General features: G+C 50.4%; 1 pseudogene; it reads right to left on the bottom strand.

Annotated features, from left to right (window-relative positions):
- Window positions 1-341: 341 nt before the first annotated feature.
- On the bottom strand, window positions 342-15830 carry LOC106732076 (zinc finger protein RFP-like; annotated as a pseudogene).
- Between the last annotated feature and the right edge of the window lie 3517 nt (window positions 15831-19347).

The following is a 19347-nucleotide window of genomic DNA, read 5'->3' as shown; positions in this document are numbered from 1 at the left end:
TGCAGAAGAGTGAGGGGGGATTTGAGAGCCTCCTTCCACCGCCTGGAGGGGAAGTTCTAAAGAGGATGGAGAGAGGCTGTTCCCAGTGGCAGCAGATGGGAGAACGAGGAGCAATGGTCTCAAGCTGCATTCGGGGAGGTCTAGCAGAGGGCTCACGGCCAGCTTTAGGTTTTTTGCCACCCCAAGCAAAAAAATTTTTGGCCATCTCCCCCCCCCCCCCCCCTTTTTTTGTTGGCTTTTACACGTGTGCACTTTGCAATTTTGTTTTGACTATTTAAAATTTAAAAAAAATGAAAACAGAAAATTTGTAGTCAGTGAAATAAAACAAATTTCTACCGGTGCACTCATTTAATTTTAACAAAATCACCATTACAAACAACTTGGGTTCAACTATACACTGGAATGAAAAATGTTTACGTCTTCTGGTGTGCCCAGTTTCTCAAATTAAAATAATTTATATTAACTGAATTTTTTGGTTTTTATTCTTGCGTAGCCTTTTAATAATTCAGTAAAATCTAAACTTTCTGCAATGGTCCTTTCAACTGAAATTTATGCGAGTATTGACAAACGATTGAGAGATAGTGGACCGCAAATAATTTTTTAGTAATTTCAGTTTTGAGAAACTGCGCTCCCTAGAAGCCACTGATACTGCTAACGTTAAAAGAATGCATAATGCTATAGCAGTGTTTGGAGTGAAAAAATCCTTTCTTGCTATAAATTCGAATACTTTTAAAGAAGAAATTTTAGGACTTATTTGCTCAGATAAAGCTATGTATTCATCATACAATTCTACTCCATCAATGTCAGCAGCGTTATCAGTACTGAGCACTACATGTAGGTCCTGGAAGTGCTTTATGAGGTCTTCTTTAGAAAACTGATTTTTAATATTTCCAATATCGTATAAACTTTCACAAAGACCATGCAACTGACAAAATCTTTCATCAATGGAAGTTATAGCTACATCCAAAATACAATAGAAACATTCCACTTTAAACCTTTCTTTTGGATCAAGAATAGGATCATCATAAGTCTCATAACACACTTACTTCCTGCACTGGGGCCATCCCCCCCTTGAACCCGCCCCAGCCCCCCATGGGCAGGGCTGACATGAAAAAGGCGACGGAGCCGGGCAGCAGCAGAAGGCAGAGGGGGGCCAGCAGTCTCCGGGCGTGCACGGTGCCAGCGCTGCACAGCGGGTAGTGGTGTCTCCCGCGGCTCTTTAAAATCGGCGGGGCGGAGCCGGGCACTGCTGACAGTGGCTGCTTACTTGGAAATGCCGCTCCTGCAAATGGGCTGCCCCAAGCATGTGCTTGATTTGCTGGTGCCTCGAGCCAGCCCTGACTGCGATGGGTTCCCTAGGAGGAGGTGGAATTTCAAGACCAGGCTTGGCAAGGTCCTGGTTGGCTGGCCCTGCTGTGAGCCGGGGGTTGACTGGATGACCTGTTGAGCTCTCTTCCAACTCTAATCTTCTAAGACATTCCACCCTGATCTTCAGGGGCAGAGGTTGAGGCAGGATCCCAACCCCAGCCAGAACCAGGGTCGGATTCTCTCCCCAGGCAGGAGGGAGCCCGGCGGGAAAGTGAAGAACGGGGCCTTGGCACCAGCATCGATAAATGTCACCTGCCCCCGGTCACAGTCCAGAGAGACCCGGATCCTGCGGGGGTCCCGGCTTAGGAGCAGGGGGGTCACAGGGGAGGTGAGAGCCTGGAACTGATTGAAGTACTGCACAGCCCAGATCCCCCCCTCAGGACTAAGGCTGATCCGTCCCTTCCTGCTGACAGACTCTCTGGCCACCCCCACAGCCCAGAGCCCCCCATTCCCCACCTCCACCTCCCAGCAGTGTCTCCCCGAGGTGAATCCCTCACGGCCCAGCACACAGACGTAAGTATCAAAACTGCCTGGGCTGAGGCTGCTGTGGGTCTGCCCAGCTCACACGTTTCCGATCCTCAGACAGGAGGAGCAGGGGATGGGCCGTGTCTGGATCTAGAGTCACATTCGCTGGGGAGAGAGAATCAGAGTGTGAGGGGCAGAGCTCAGCCCTGGAGGCACCTGGGGCCATTTCTCACCCTCCCCAGCAGCCCTGCAACAAGAAAGGAGGCCCCCTGAACTCCGCACTGGCACAGCTCTCACCCAACCCCGCCTCCAAGCTACTGCTCGCGAAGTCCCTGCCCTCCGGGCCCCATGGAGCCCTACCTATGTGGGTCTGGTTCTGTTCGCTGCACAGGAGGCATTTTCTTGGGGTAAGGGGAAGAGTCCAACTTTCCCAGCCTGCCACTTCTAGGGGAGACGCATGAGTGCAGTGGGTGCGGGAGGGAAGACCTGGTCCGGAACATGGGTTGAGCCAGGTCCCTGGGTCCAGCTCTCCCAGGAGCGCAGGGGCCCACACAACTGGGGCACAGCACCGAGGCTAGCATCAGGGGTGTTTGTGGGACTTCTGCTCGGGATCGCCTCCGTACTTCATGGTTGGGGCTGAGGGTGTTGGTGGCCGGGATGCGTTTGGTTGGCCATGTCAGGTACAATGTTATGAAAATGTGTCCAGGGGAATTTCTCATAATGAAAGATCATCTTCACCTGTAATCTCATCCTGGCCGTATGCTCCTGGGGGTTCCCATCCTTTTATTTCCAGCTCATATGGTAGACTGTCTGGCAGGGAAAGAGAAAAGAGATGAGATTTCCTGCTCTCAGACTGATAACAGCATCTGAGCTGAGCTAACTTGGTTTGAATTGTGACAGGAAACTAGCAGAGATACAAAGGCTATGTTCCGAAAAAGCGGACATGTTTTCGGCATCTCTGTATTCCTCTTGGTGAGAGGAATAAGGGATGTTCCAAAAGAGGAGTTTTTTCCGAAATTTGACCTCAATGTAGACGGACCAAATTTTGGAAAAGCCTCTTTCAGAAAAAAAGCAGAAAAGTCTTTTTCCAGCTCTTCTGAGCAGTGTAGACATAAGACACGTTTAGGGCTGTTTAGTAAATCCATGGCTCTGAAACCATCGTTTTCCTCTTTCATTCAAGCCTCTCCCAGCAAAGGAGCCAAGAGGTCTCCAACCCCCTCGGACATACAACCTGTCAGAAATATTTACTTTTCCCTCAGCATCCCATTCACCTAGTCCTGGGTCAGTCCCCACATCCAGGATGTGTCTATACTGCACCATTATTTCGAGATGACTAGTGTTATTTCAAAATAACAATGCGAGCATCTACACAGCCATTCGAAAATAATTTCAAAATAACGGACGGTTTATTCCGAAATCTGTAAACCTCATTCTACAAAGAATAACACCTATTCTGAAATAGCTATTTCAAAATAAGGTGTGTGTGGATGCTCCACTGCTGCTATGTCGAAATAGCCCCTCATCAGGGCCATTCTACATTATTTCTCCCCAGTGCCTCCTGGGGCCCTAAATCGAGATAGCACATCTACATTAGGGAAGCCTGCCTCCAACTAATTTTGTGGCTTCCCTTCAGTGTAGACGTGTTATTTCGAAATAACTATTCTGGAATCTATACAATTCAGGGTCTAAAATGAGGTCTATAAAATCATGACTGGTACGGAAAAAGTGAATAAGGAAACATTATTTACTTATTCCCACAATATAAGAACTAGGGGTCACCAAATGAAATGAATAGACAGCAGGTTTAAAACAAACAAAAGGAAGTTTTTCTTCATTGAGCGCACTGTCAACCTCTGGAACTCCTTGCCAGAGGATGCAGTGAAGGCTAGAACTTTAACAGGATTAAAAAAAGAGCTAAATATATTCATGGAGGTTAGATCCATCAATGGCTATTAGCCAGGATGGGTAGGAATGGTATCCCTAGCCTCTGTTTGTCTGGAAGTGGGTGACATGGGGGGGATCATGTGAGGGATTCCCTGTTGTGATCCTTCCCTCTGGGGCATCTGGCATTGGCCGCTGTGGGCAGACAGGATACTGAGCTAGATGGACCTTTGGCCTAACCCAGTATGGGCCATTCTTATGAAATAGCCGGGCAGTGTAGACGCACCCCTACATGCTGCAAAGGCATTAGCATGCGCAGAACTATACACTCTTCCATCCCCTTTGGCATTAAAGGGGTGAGAGGTGTTTACCAGGCGAAGGCTCCTAATTGTGCCCCACATCTCTTTACGCAGCATCTCCTCGGAGCCCTTGTCCTCACAGACTGACATGCAACGAGCAAAATCACGTTCCAAGTCTGGCGATTCGAGCTGGCGTACTATTGGCTGAACGGCTCAGATCCCCTGAGCTGGCAAAGGGACACGGGGCAGTGTGTGACCCCCTCCCCCCCACATTCAGTGGCTGCCGAGCCCTAAGCAGACCTTGGCACAGGCAGGCGAAGGCCTAAGATCCAGCCATAGCAGGGCCTCTGTTCCTGCGTCACCCCTCCCCCACCTCTTCTCCATGCCCAGCGCTTGCTTCTTGCACCCGCAGCCGGCGGAGGACACTTCTCTGCCCCCATCACTGCCAGTTGGGAGAGAAAATGGGGGTCCCAAATTAGGCCATTTTGTTGAATTTGGGCCTTACTGTTCCTCAGAGATTAAAACTGGGCTGGTGCCAGCCGATATTAAAGCGACGGGGGAGGAACAAAAGGGGCAGCTGCCCTGAGGGTGGGTGATATCAAATAATAATTTTGAAAAGACCCTTCAAATCCTCGCCGAAGCCTGACCCCAACCCTGCCCCTTCTGAGGCCCAGAGCTGCCCCCCACAGCCCTGGGTGCCCCAGTTAAGTCCTCACATTCACTTCCACGCAGGCCTTTCCCAAACTGCGAATCCATGTGAGACGTATGGAGACCTGGGCCCCATCACAGCAGCTCATTTACACTGCTTTCCACCTCCCATTCAATAGACACGCCGTCTCATTGGATGCCATCGGCCACTGCCCGTCTCCTCCCAGGCCTAGAGGCCCAGCCCGGTTTCCCCTCCGAGCTCCTATTGCAGCACCTTTGAACTTCCGCAGAGTCTCCCTTAGAGCAGCAGTTTTCTGGGGAAAATCGAAGATCCTCTTCTCCATCGCAGGAGAAATCTCCGGCAGCGGCTGGGACCACCCCTTCTCATAGCTGCAGAGAGAGAGTGCCGGTTTAGATTATTTCTATGAGGCTACGTCTACACTGGAGGCTTCTTGAGCAAGAGCGCGTCCACACTGCAAAAGTGCCCGGAAAAAGCAGCCAGACTGCATGGACACAGTCGCAAGAAAGCTCTGCTTGCCATTAATAGTATGGCCACCAGTGCACCTGTGCTTCTTTTGATAGGCTGTTTTTGCACACACAAAAAAACCCCCGTTTGCCATCCATACCTACTTTTTGTGTAAAAAGAGTTATTCCTTGTAGAAAGAGGAATACCTACTGTTGGGATTTTGTGGTTCCCAGAGAGTCAGGTGCTGGGCAGAATCAAGGGTCTTCAATTCAATTCAACAAGACTTTATTCAATGTGCACAAAGGGAGAGCCCCCTGGTACTAAAATCAGCCAGAGCCCCTCGAGCAAGGAGCCCCTCCCCTTGCTGTTTTATAGCACATGGCAGTTACATAACAGGTTACATAACAAGTTATATATAATACATTTCTAAACCAATCATATTCAATCTTTCCATATATGGCTTTGTTTGTCACATGCTTGTACTTCTCCACTCCACATGTGTAGTTCTCCCCCTCTCCTCTTGGCCTTTTTTAGACTGTTCCTAGGGTGGTGAGCCACAGCATGCTTCTTTATGCATATCTACTTTCCAAACCACGTTTTGTTTAAAATGAACACATGCATACCCTTCCCCTACACTGCAAAACCCCTTGGCTGTGTCTAGACTGCACCCCTTTTCCGTAAAAGGGATGCAAATTAGATACAGCGCAATTGCAAATGAAGCGGGGATTTAAATCTCCCCCGCTTCATTTGCATAAACATGGCTGCCACTTTTTTCCGGCTCGGGGCTTTGCCGGCAAAAAGCGCCAGTCTAGACGGGGATCTTTCGGAAAATAAAGCCTTTTCCGAAAGATCCCTTATTCCTTTTTTTAAGAGACCCGAGCCGGAAAAAAGCGGCAGCTATGTTTATGCAAATGAAGCGGGAGAAATTAAATCCCCGCTTCATTTGCAATTGCCCTGTGTCTAATTTGCATCCCTTTTACGGAAAAGGGGTACGATCTAGACACAGCCCTTCTGTTCTGTTGATTCACTGTACATTTTCTTGCGCAAAAACACCCTTAAGGTGAGGACGCTGCATGAGTTTTGGCGCAAAAACAGCTGGTTTTGTGCCAAAACTCTGCAGTGTTGTGGGTGGAAGTCGCTGCTCTCATGGGCCTGGAGAGAGAATTCCTCTGTTTCTCCCAGCCTCCGGGCGGGTGCCACACGGGCCAAGACCAGGCAACCTTACCTCTGAAGGTCTCAGTCATAATTTTCAGCTGGCCTGCAGAGACCTGCTCTGGGGATAAAGGGGGAACTCAGTCTCCACAGCCAGTCCACATCTTGACCTCTGTGCTCCGAAGGATGGGAAGTTCCCAGGGCTGTAGAAATCTGCCCACTAGGAACTAGACTGAGACACCAGCTCCCCGCTCATCCCACACAGGTCTCCAAACAGCCCTCGGGCGGGAAAGTCTCTTGAGCTCTGCTGGCCCGAGCTGGAACCACAATGTTCCAGCAGTGACAGGCCCATGTCCCACGCCCACAGTCCTGAGGCAGCCTGTCCCCAGGGAGGTGGCAGCTCCAGGAAACCCTGGAGCTCGGTCTCTCCCGATGAATGGAGAATTCTGGAGTCTTCTCTATCAGGGTGAGAAGCCTTGGGAGTAAGCTAATCAGAGGGACCCTGCCCCCTTCGTTGTGCTGTGTAGCCCTGGGGGAGAGTGCAGCTAATGTGGTTTCCACGCTCTTTCCTGCCTGTGACGTGCGGAGGGAGGGAAGTGCGAAGGCCCACGTACCTGCTGAAGAGGCATCTCACATCCTAGAGGGGAGGAAAGAGAAGGAGAATCTCAGGACACGCGAGGTGCCAGGTTTATGCACAAACTAAGTAAGATGCAGCTGGGGGCTTCAAATGAGGGACCTCGAAATAATTACTAATAAATGACTATGGGGCGTCTTAAACTTGACATAGCTTAGGGCAGGGCTACTCAACACGCGGTTCATTTGCGGCCCACAGTGTGGTTTGGGTTTACGTGGGGCTCAACAGATGGGATCCTTTGAGAATGGCTGCTTTGGGAACATGCTCCACAACAGTGAGGCATCTTCCAGGCAGGGTGAGCATTGAAAGATGCAAGCAGACGGGGCTGGCTGGACTAGACAGGTACAGGGTGTCGGCGTTTCCAGCCCCCAGGGAGGAGGTGCTGGGAGTGCCGGGGCATTGTGGGAACATAAGAACGGCCGTACTGGGTCAGACCAAAGGTCCATCTAGCCCAGTAGCCTGTCTGCCGACAGTGGCCAGCACCAGGTGCCCCAGAGAGGGTGGACCGAAGACAATGATCAAGCGATTTGCCTCCTTCCATCCCTCTCCAGCTTCTGACAAACAGAGGCCAAGGACACCATTTTATCCCCTGGCTAATGGCCTTTTATGGACCTAACCTCCATGAAATTATCTAGCTTCTCTTTAAACTCTATTATAGTCCTAGCCTTCACAGCCTCCTCTGGCAAGGAGTTCCACAGGTTGACTACACGCTGTGTGAAGAAGAACTTTCTTTTATTAGTTTTAAACCTGCTACCCATTAATTTCATTTGGTGTCCTCTAGTTCTTCTATTTAGGGAACTAATGAAGAACTTTTCTTTATCGGCCCTCTCCACACCACTCATGATTTTATAGACCTCTATCCTATCCCCCCTCAGTCTCCTCTTTTCTAAACTGAAAAGTCCCAGTCTCTTTAACCTCTCCTCATATGGGACCTGTTCCAAACCCCTCATCATTTTAGTTGCCCTTTTCTGAACCCTTTCCAAGGACAAAATATCTTTTTTGAGGTGAGGAGACCACATCTGTACACAGTATTCCAGATGTGGGTGTACCATAGTTTTATACAGGGGCAGTAAGATATTCTGGGTCTTATTTTCTATCCCTTTCTTAATAATTCCTAGTATCCTATTTGCCTTTTTGACCGCCGCTGCACACTGCGTGGAAGTTTTCAGAGAACTGTCCACGATATGGCTTAGTATTCATGCCTGTCAGTGTGAAAGAAGCTGTTTGCATATATTTGCATATATATGGGCATGTCTATGCAATCACAGTTAAGTTGCAGCCCTCGGCATGTGCTGTGAGTATCACTGTGGCCCCCCGGGGCTTCCAAAGCTGAGTAGCCCTGACTTAGGGCCTCGGCATGTCTTAATCTGGCCCTGGACACACTGGGGATCCCAGGGAAGGGATTGTGCAACTCTTGGGAAAACTTGGCTCTCACCGGGCCCCAGGACCAAGGACTAGTTCAGCTAAGGGGGCTGTTCCACCTCTCCTAGCTATAGGTCTCCTAATTCTTCATAGAATTGCCTTGCACATTTCAGAAATTCACACACTGAGCTTTCCTGACTGCTAGACCCCCGAGCTGAACTGTCCCCGGGGTGGGGGCTGGGCTGTTTCTAAATCAGTCTCACCTGCAGGAATTCACTGGCTGGCTTGTGGCATGTCCCCTCCAGCTCCCCGATCTGCTCGCTGAGGCGGGAAATCTCCTCCGAGAGTCTGGTGACAGTTTCGTTTTGTATCTCCTGGTCCAGCTTCTGCAGCTGGGCCAGCAAGAGTCGCTCTTGTTCCTCCAGGAACTGCCGCAGCTGCTGAAACTCGGCCACAACCTTCTGCCGCTCAGCTTGTGTCTGTTTCTGTGTGAAAACAGGGAAAGGGCTGGTTGGGGGTGTAGCAGGGAGGGATCTTCGCACAGTTTAAGACATCTAACATTTGCCCCTTATCTGGGGTTATGAGAAAGAGAATTTTCTCGCACATCCCCACTTGATCCCTTAGGGTATGTCTATACTTGCTCCCTATCTCGAGATAGGTATGCAAATGTAGCCAACTGAAATTGCTAATGAAGCAGGGATTTAAATATCCTGCACTTCATTAACATAATCTTGCCCATGCACTATTCTGATCACCAGCTGATTTGAACCAGGAAGTGCGCTCCACTTAGTTAGTTCAAATCAATCTGCTAGGTTCAAACGAACGTTACTCAGGAAACGGACTAAAATGGTGGCCCAATGGGCTTGGGGCTAGGCTTCCCACAAAGCTGTCCTTTCAAAGGCCAAAAGATCGGCCTCCGCATCATCGTCTCCTGCATAGGCATGCGCAACACATTTCATTAGGGTGTGCACCCAGGGAATTTTTTTTTAAAGGCGAACATTTATTGAATACTCAATCATAAAGGACATTATTTCTATTCATCAAACAAACTAAAGAAACTAAAACTTAACTAAACTTTAATTTAAAAAAAATTAACAATGGAACTTTACTTAAAAAATATAAACTTAAAAAATGAGACACAAAAAACCAAATGTTTGCTGTAGTGATAACCAGGCGTATACAAAGATACAGTCAATTTTCATGATCTTTATCTTTAACCAGATAATGAGCTAACCCAAAGTGACCAAAACAGATTAAGGTTTCTTCATCTTCCTGTCCTAGAGAATGAGATGTCGCTCACCAGGTGTTATGGTCTTAAATTCCTCAATCACACCATTGTAAACTGACGAAGCCAATTCTTGTCCAGTGTACAAAATCATGAGTGAGTCGAGGTGCTCTTGGGACATTGTACTTCTTAGTTTGTTTTTTACATGTGCTAGTTTCAAAAAGCCTCTTTCACATGAACAGCTTGTAACAGGTAAGACTGCAAAGCATTGAATAGATTTGTAAAAGGCCTAGAACATGGAAGATCGATCCAATTCCTTTAGCCAATCAAGCCACTCTCTGTTGGTGGTGTTTGTAGTGCTACCTTTAGGAACAGATCCGTCATAACCCTGAAGCAATCTGACTTCAGCTTCCAACTCATCTAAGGATTCTTTAAATTTGTTGGCAGTGATTCTCATATTGTCCCTGCCAATGTCTAAGCTCAGCAGTTTTCCCATTGCAGTCACCATTTTACAAGGCTCCTGTTCAAATCGCTGGTCAATGCCGGTAATCATTGAGTCTAGGAGCGGGTAAAATGAAGTTATTCTCTCCTGCTCCTCTTTTGTATCAAAGTGATGCTGGGACTCAAACGCGTCATCAATACGAGTGGACATTTTTCTCTTCTTAACTGGGAGAATCGATATATCATTCTCTACGCACATTTTCACACTGTCATTGAAAATAGATTGAAAATATTCTGGGCCACTTCTCATCACAGCCAAAGAGTTACGCAAGCTTTTCACCCCTGTCATTGCAGTAAGTTGAGATCTGGAGCTTGAAGAGCCTTACTCACTTTTACCACCATCTGGAGAATAGGATGCATCATGTGAAGGGCAGAGATGAACTTGAATGAATTTAGTTCATGGATAAGGCCCCTGGCTTTTATTTTAGCGTCAGCAAGGCGAGTTGTTTCCATAATATCTTGTAAAGCTTGTAAAATGATGGAGTAGTTTTGTTTTACAGCAGCCACTGCTTCTGCTTTGTATGCCCATCTTGTGTTTGACAGTGACTTCAAAGTCTGCAACTGGGATCCTGCTTCTTGTGAAATCTTCTCCATTACTGCATGTTGCACAGGACTCCCTTCCACAAAGGCATAAAGAGTCTGAATAACACCAAAAAAATCAAAGACAGTTCTGTTTTGTTTACTTGAAGTGCATGCATCTACTAGGACGGGGTTCAAACAATGCGCATAGCAGTGTACATAGAGTATTTCACTGTTTCTTTCTTTACATTTCATTTGAACTCCCGCAGTACATCCAGACATAGTAGATGCGCCATCAAAACAGACAGACATCACTGATGACCAGTTAATTTTAAGAATGCCAAGGATGACATTTAACTGGTCAAAAATAGACTGAGCATCAACTGTTAATAGTCTCTGAACAGACAGACGCAAAATGTTCAACTGGACTATGTTTTTCATTGTCAAAATACTGCACCACAATGGATATCTGTTCATGGTGTCCACAGTCAGTAGTGTCGTCGGCAATTATAGAGACCATTTTTCCATTTAGTGAAGACACAATCTTGTGTTGCACAATCTTGTGCAAGGCCACAATTCAATCATTTTGGATGCGATTACTCAGCCAGGTAGCGTTTCAAGGAGATTGTTGCACATGCTTTACCATTACGGGATCATATTTTTGGAGCATATTGACAAGATTTAGAAATAAACCTGTCTCAAAACTGTCAGCTTTTTCACTGTGACCCCTGAATGGTCTCCACCTTTCGCCAAACACAGAACAATGTCAATCAGTCGCTCCATTACACTTTGGTTATGGCACCGTTCTTCTTGTTTAGACAGATAAGCCTGCTTGTCCTCATCCAACAATACATCAATAGGTTTCCCTTCATTAAAACTTGACCATGAAGAACAGCTCAACACATGAAATTTTGACAGTTGGTGGTTTTTAAAACATTTGTTAGCCAGTTTCTGAATCCCTTATCAATAAATGCTGGATCCGTGTGATCTTTGTTTGCTGCATCATTAGAGCAGAAGAAACAGCAGTAAAAGCAAAATGCTGCGTCCTTCGATGGGCTATATTCTAACCACCTATACTTTTCATACCAATTGGACTAAAAACGTCTTTGTTTATTCCCTATTTTATTTCTAGGAAACATGCTCGATCTAAGCTGATAAGGACCTCTAGATAAACGAGACAGTTCTAATCTATTTTTAGGAATATCACAGACCGGGTCATCAGATGGAATGTTTGATGGCTTTGAATAGGAACTATGCTGACCTGACGTAAGAGACAAAGTCTGTTTCTGTTGGTTATTACTCAGTTTATTGCACACACTGGAACTGGTGGCAGCATTATCTTCATGTAAGTTCTTAACCGATGAGTGCAAGGTATTTGCAGTACTATCGGCACATTCATTATAATTCAGTTTGTCTGCTCCTTTTCTTAACAAGGAACCGATCCATATTTTAAAATTAAAAAGGGGTATCATGTGATTGAATTAAAACGTAAAGTCATGGGCTTGTTATGCGAGTTCAGTAGAGTACACGCGACAAAGATTACAAACACTGTGGACACTGCTCTGGGCACACCTGAGGCAGTAGCTTATAAAGGTCAAAGAATTTTCTAGAATAGTAGTCGGAGGGGGAGGGGAGGACCGATGGTAATGTGGCGCCGCAGTAGTGGGGATGCGTGCTGCGAGGTAACGCAGGCTTTCTATACATTTCTACAACATCTGTATTATACAATTCGGCCCTTATTGCATAATACAGCAATCTGTACTTTAAAACGAAAACAGCGTATCAAGCAATTAAATTAAAATGCAAAGCTACTTTTTTTTGGTGATTATAGGGTTACCAGGTAGTCCTAAAAAAAATACTGGACACACTTCATGAGTGGGGCTGGCCAGGAGGAAGGGGGGGGACGTGAAGCAGAGTGGTGGTGTGGGGTCTGGGGCTGGCTGGGGGAGATCAGGGGGGGTGGCCGATGAGAAGCATAACTGGTCAGTGGGGGCCAGAGGTCGGGCGGAGTGAGGCTGGCTGAGGGAGATCTGGGGGAAGAAGGGATGGTCAGCAGGAGCGGGGCTGGCCAGGACAGCTCAGGAGGAGGAGAGAACTGGCCGCCGGAAGCAGTGCTGGTGGAGGGTGTAGCGGGTCTGGCCGGGGAAGATCCGGAGGAGAAGTGGGGGAGAAACAACCAGCTGGCCAGGGGAGAGAGGGAGGAGTGTATCAGCCAGTGAGGAGTGGGACTGACCCGGGCAGTGCCAATCCCAGGGCGCTCCCACCCCCCTGCACGGTCCAGGCGAAGCGCGAGTCAGTCCGGCTGCAGCTCCATCACGCACTTGACCAGCGCGCAGGAGCACGAACCGGGCTGCCCCTTCTCCTCACATGCAACCAGGGCTCCCAGCACTGATCGCGCCCGGCCTCCCAGTCACGCCCTCCGCCAGGCTTCTGGGCACCCAGTCAGAAAACCAGAAAATACCATTGCACATGTCCAGGATTTTCTGGATTTTTTTTACCGGACAGAGCCACAAAAAAAACGGACATCTGGCAACCCTAAGACATTAGGGTGTGCCTGGGCACACCCGGCACACCCCGTACGCATACCAGTGATCGCCTGTAAATATCAATTGGCCCATAATGGTCGGGTCCCATCTTGACTACACATCTGGATGACCAGGGCTTGCAGCTGGTTCACCACCTCCTGCAGGGTGGCTCGGTCTTGGGCTGCCTGGCTCATCAGCAGCTGGTTTGTTTCCTGTTGGAGCTGCACCGACTCCTGCTGGGCAGCCACTTGCACCCGGGTAGCCTCCTGCTGGGCAGCCGAGGCCTGCACCAGCACCTTCACCACAACCTCCATGTGTCCTTCTTAAGAGGGGTGAAGTTGGCCAGATTTAGGATCGCTGTAAGGACTCACAGCAACACCCCACTCCTGACAACATGTGTGGCAAGGGCCCCCTTTTACCCAGGCTGCCGCTGAGGCCAGCCTCTAGCTCCCAAGCCCGTGCTCTGGCAGGCAGCAAGATCTCCAACCCCAGTCGTGGCAGACGGAGATTTTTCCAGAGGTCCCAAATTAGCCTGGGCAGAAATCCATCTCCACCCAGACGCACAGCACGTCCGTGACAAAAGCCGACACTCCCCAAGGCTCCAAAGGAAGCTGCCTACAGACAGGCCTCACCCCCCACGTCAATGCAGGTGAATAACCACAGGCACCTACCAGATACTCCTGCCTGCTCTCCTCTCTGCTCAGCTTCAATCCCAACAGCTTCTCTCTCTCGTCCCTCAAAATCTTCAGATGGGCCTGAATTTTTTCCTGCATTAACAGAAACGATTTGGGTGGTTTCCGTTTTTGGGGGGGGGGGAAGAGTGAGGGAGAGGAGCATCTTTGCCAATCGAAAAGACAAAAGCAAACCTCACTGATGACCGGAGGAGCGTCGTGATGCCAGATACGAGGGAAGTGGACGCCTACGAATGGAGACTGGGAGTGGGTTGCATTCAGCCTCTGAAATTACTTGACCCCGTGACGCCGCTGATTTACGGCAGCATGAAGCTGGGGTCACACCCTTGGATTTTTCTTTCTCCGTGTGAAATAATCCCTCTCTGAAAAGGTTTAACTCCCAAACTGATTGAAATCCCAGAAGCCGTCCCAGGTTAGAAATCTGGGCTGGGATTCTCCGTGGGGCTCAACTTCCTCTGAATGTCAGCCCTGAAGCCCGGGGGACAGGACTGGCCTGAGCACTAGGACACACCCCCTTAAACATGCCAATGTTGGTTAAAAATCAAGCGCAGACCCGCATTTGGGTTTCAGCCCCCTCATGAAGCATCCTGGGAATTCAGAACCTGCCGCTCCTGGCTGAGCCTTTCTCAAGGAGACTTTCCCTTCTGACCAACTTTGTCACTGCAGCTAGGGCCACAACAGCACGGCCTCAGGGGCTGATCTAGGACACAGAGGCTTGGGTGCTCTTTCCTGCCCTGCCATGTCCCTCAAGGTCAGTGGTTCCCAAACTTTTCGGCATCTTGCCCCCCTTTTTGATTTTTGAGAAACCCTCACGCCCTCCATCCCAAAAAAATAGCAGCAAAACCGTGGGATTGCTGGGAGGTGTGTGTGGCTGGGTAGCCTCCCCCCCCCCCAGAATTTCTTCACATGCCTCCCCCAGTTTGGGAACCCATGCTCAAGGCAATCTCAGCCAATTAACTTCCTCTCTCTGGGCCTCAGTTTCCCTTCTCACCCTGCATTTTACTTGGCTGATGAGCCTTGCTCAGGGCTGGAACTGTCCCTCACACTATTTTGGGTAGGGTCCAGCCGAATCTAGGTCAGATCTCATCTGGGCATGGTAGCGGCTACTGAGATGCCGTGAACAACAGGCCGTGATACAATCAGCAATGCCCTCACCAGCTTTGGACCCCCGCGTTCTCCAGCTGGATGGTGACTGAGACACAGACTGGCCTGCTGGCGCTGTGATTTAATGTGTCATAGCACCTGCTCCGCAGAGTCCCCCCGTTTCGCCAGAGGGAACTGGGTTTCAAAAGGACTCAGCCTCTCGGGGAAAAGTTTCTCGTGTTAGAAAGCTTTCCAAGTCTCCATGGTCAGCCCTTCCTGCCACCCAGCCATGCCATGTTTCGCTGATCTTGCCACATCCGTAGCATTTACCTTGTGAGTCATTTTCCAGACCGCTCAGGCTTTTCAGAGCCGAACCAGGCAGGCCCGCCTGGCACAGGCAGCTTGCCCTGTCGTTAACTTCCAAAGCACCTGGAAGCAGTCCCCTACCTTGTACTCCTGAGCAGCTTCCTCTATGGGCACCGCCGTGTGCGCCCGGTGAGCCTGGGAGAGATGGCAGACCACACAGATGGGGCTTCGGTCCTCTTCGCAGAATAGTTTGAGAGGCTCCTGGTGTGCCCCGCACATCCCCTTCCCCCCTGCTGCCCGTGCTGCCTGCAGACTCAGCCGCTTGGCTATTTCTATGACATTTGCCAGCTGCTTGTTGGGCCGGAAGTTTCTCTGCTGCACAGGGTCTCTGCACTGCGGGCAGGAGGCGAGTGGATCGGGTGCCTCCCAGCACCGGCTGAGGCAGGCCTGGCAGAAATTGTGCCCGCACTCCAGAGTGACAGGTTCTCTGAAGTACTCCAGACAGATGGGACAGGTCGCTTCATTCTGGAGACTTTCTGCAGAGGTCCCTGAACCCATGGCTGCCTCCAGGCAGTGTCCCTGGATTGGTGTCACTTCCCTGAGCTCGGAAAAAAGCCCCACCTCTAGCAGCACCTGGGTGTTTCCCTTCCTGGGACTTTGGCTCATGCCGTTTGTTTGTTTGTTCACATCACAGCCCTGGGCTTCTGTGAAAACCGTACCACGAGGCTGAGCTCTGGCCCTGCAACCAGCCCCCAGTGCTACGTGGAGAGGCACTAGGGCAGGGGTCTCCCACCTTTTTAAGCATGAGATCACTTTTTGAATGTAAGGGCAATCCAGGATCCACTTCAAACCAAAACATGCTTGCCCCTGCTCACTCCATCCCCCATCCTCACTCACTTTTATCAGGCTGGGGGCAGAGGGCTGAGGTGCCGGGGAGGGGAATATAGACTTTGATCTTGAGCTAAAGGATCTGGAGTGTGGGAGGGGTTCTGAACTGCGCTAGCTGAGCAGCAAAGGAGTTCAGGGTGCAGGGGGACTCGGGGCTAGGGCAGGAGTTTGGGGTGCAGGAGGGGTTCAGGTCTGGGGCCAGGGTTTGGAATGCTGGCTCCAGCTGGGCACTGCTTCCCACCGGTGGCTTCTGGGTGGTGATGCAGGGGACTAAGGCAGGTTCACCCCTACTCCCTAAAGCAGCCAGAAAACTCCCTCCATCTCTGCCCCCTACCTGTGGAGATGGGGTACAAGGTGGGGGGAGGGGCACCCTGACATCAGCACCCCTCTTCCTCTTCTTCCCGTGCCCTGCACAGCAAACAGGAGCTCCCAGGGGTGAGTGTCAGCTCCAAGGCAGAGGGCAGGAGCAGCACAGAAGTGCTGAGAGGGGCAGATGAAGTGCCGGCACTTGACAGCTTCCAGGCCAAGCCTGTCAGGATCCCCTGTCAAAGGTGCCATGGTCTCCTCCATAGATCCCTATCTACTGGTCGGTGACCACTGCTCTAGGGCTTCCTAGATGCATCAGGATCTGCCGGGGGCCCATGAGCTTGCAGGAGCAGGAATCTAAGGTTTGGGGTGTTAAGAGAAGTACCAGCAGTTGAAATAGTCCAGGTTGACTCAGCAAGTTTGCCGAGACAGCCCCCGTGTGATTTTATTGCAGGTTTATAGCTTGTTGAACATCTAGTCGAGGGCTACTCAACACACGACCTATGGGCCACGTGCGGTCCGCGGCCCATTTGTTTGTGGCCCACAGGTGGGAGCTAAAACCAAAAAGTAGTCAATATAAAGGTCGTCTGTTGAGGCGCGTTTCAGTGGTTAAATACCTGGACTGTCATTGCTCCGTAAAAGTGCTGTCCTATGGGTGGAAATTGGGTAAATGTTGCATGTTATTAATATCAACAGAACTGACTTAAATGGGGCCTGTCTGTTGTGTAGTTTTGCCTTAATCTTTGTATTCATGCCCGACAGTGTGAAAGAAGCTATTTGCCTGCATATTTGCATGTCTATGCAACCACACTTAAGTTGCAGCCCTCGGCATGTGCTGTGAGTGTCATTGTGGCCTCCGGGGCTACCCAAGTTGAGTCACCCGGCTCTAGCCACTCACCTGGGACCAGCTGGGCTACTGGGCTCTCTGGATTAAGGTCAGAGGCAGTTCCTGCTGATAAGTCATAAAAACGTCAGGAACTCTCTAATCAGGAGCAAACCCTGGCACAGAAGGGCGACATTGTGATAAATATGCTAAACTTTATGACTTTGCAGTCTAAAGTTTACAGTCCGGCCCCATCCCTCAAAATGCCTGACCAACCCATTTTAAGTTTTCCATTTTGTAAAACTCCACATAGAGAGGGGACAGTAAAGGAACGTCTCCACGGCAGCGCTATTCCGGGGATACATCACCTAATAAACCATCTTGTTAGTCTTTAAAGTGCTACATAGTCCTGTTTTTTTTCTCGAGGAAAAGTTTCTCGTGTTAGAAAGCTTTCCAAGTCTCCATGGTCAGCCCTTCCTGCCACCCAGCCATGCCATGTTTCGCTGCTCTTGCCACATCCGTAGCATTTACCTTGTGTGTCATTTTCCAGACCGCTCAGGCTTTTCAGAGCTGAACCAGGCAGGCCCGCCTGGCACAGGCAGCTTGCCCTGTCGTTAACTTCCAAAGCACCTGGAAGCAGTCCCCTACCTTGTACTCCTGAGCAGCTTCCTCTATGGGCACCGCCGTGTGCGCCCGGTGAGCCTGGGAGAGATGGCAGACCACACAGATGGGGCTTCGGTCCTCTTCGCAGAATAGTTTGAGAGGCTCCTGGTGTGCCCCGCACATCCCCTTCCCCCCTGCTGCTCGCGCTGCCTGCAGACTCAGCCGCTTGGCTATTTCTATGACATTTGCCAGCTGCTTGTTGGGCCGGAGGTTTCTCTGCTGCACAGGGTCTCTGCACTGCGGGCAGGAGGCGAGTGGATCGGGTGTCCCGAAATCGCTGATCTGCCTCTTTGAAATAAACCCACTATTTCGAAACGTAACGGGCTCGCTCTTCCGACGTCCCTGTAAATCTCATTCCATGAGGATTAAGGGACGTCTTGGAATCGCGGTTTATTTCAAAATGTGGCGCTGTGTAGACACAGGCAGTGGCGCGGCATGGCAGGGGGCTCCTTGCAATTGGGGCCAGAGCACACTGGCTGCAGACCCCACCCCCGAGGCTACAGAATAGTCGGCTAATTGATAAGAATTCATGAGGTTACTTGACTATTCAAGTACCTGATAGTCAACATCCCTACCTGAATCCCAAGGCCCCACCCCCAAGTTCTGTGACCCAGGGGACTTGTGGGGGGCAGCCGGGTGCTGGCAGAGGAGGCTGGGTCCCCCCCCCCACACACACACACTCCCCAGCAGTGGCGAGTAGAAGCAGAGCAACCCAGCCCCAGCCCCTGACCATGTCACTCTGCTTCCTGCTGGCGAGGGTGGGGGGAGGGGGGCAGTCTCATCCCCTTCCCTGTGCAATGTGGCCAGGAGCCAGGGGAGTGGAGCAGGCTGGGGGATGGGTTGCTCTGTTCCCCCCTCCCCCTCACTGCGCATAAGTGCTGGGGCTGGGGCCCTCGTGCTCATGCCAGCCCCCCGACTAGTCCCCCTGGCTGCCCCAAAGACTCCGCCCTCATCAGCTGCTGGCCCGTTGCCCCTCTCGCCCATGGCATTTGGGGGGGCGTGTGCCCCCACTTCTCCCCCCACCACGCATTGCCCCAATGGCTGCATCCACAAACACAGCAAGCTAGCTGGAAAACCATCCTAAACTGGCCCGCGGGAGAGACCGTGAGGGGGGCAGGTGCTACCCCTCCCCCATGGAGTTAGGCACCGGCTTTGCCGCCGAGGGTTGCCAGACGGTTTCAACAAAAATACCGGTCACACTTGACATTCCACCCCGAGCTACATTATGTCTTCTTTAGAAAATACCGGACATTTCTCCTGTCTCCATTCGCTTCCCGGACAGAAAGTGCAAATACTGGACTGTCTGGTTCCAAACCGGACCCCTGGCCACCCTATTTGCTGCACACACCCTGGGTGGAGGAAGCGGTCGTCAGTGCCGTGTCCATACACGGACACACTGGTAAAAATGTGGAGGCCCAAAAGCACAGGGCTTCCCATTTCTTATCATGGGGCATGATCGCATCGGGGGGCAGCACTCACAAGTGGCTCCCTCCCCCATCCCCAGCATCCCTGCCATGCTGCAGAGTCTCAGTGAAGGCCCA

The sequence above is a fragment of the Pelodiscus sinensis genome, chromosome 32, assembly GCF_049634645.1.
Source record: "Pelodiscus sinensis isolate JC-2024 chromosome 32, ASM4963464v1, whole genome shotgun sequence".
Taxonomy (NCBI): domain Eukaryota; kingdom Metazoa; phylum Chordata; order Testudines; family Trionychidae; genus Pelodiscus; species Pelodiscus sinensis.
This window is presented reverse-complemented; position numbering and strand designations above follow the sequence as displayed.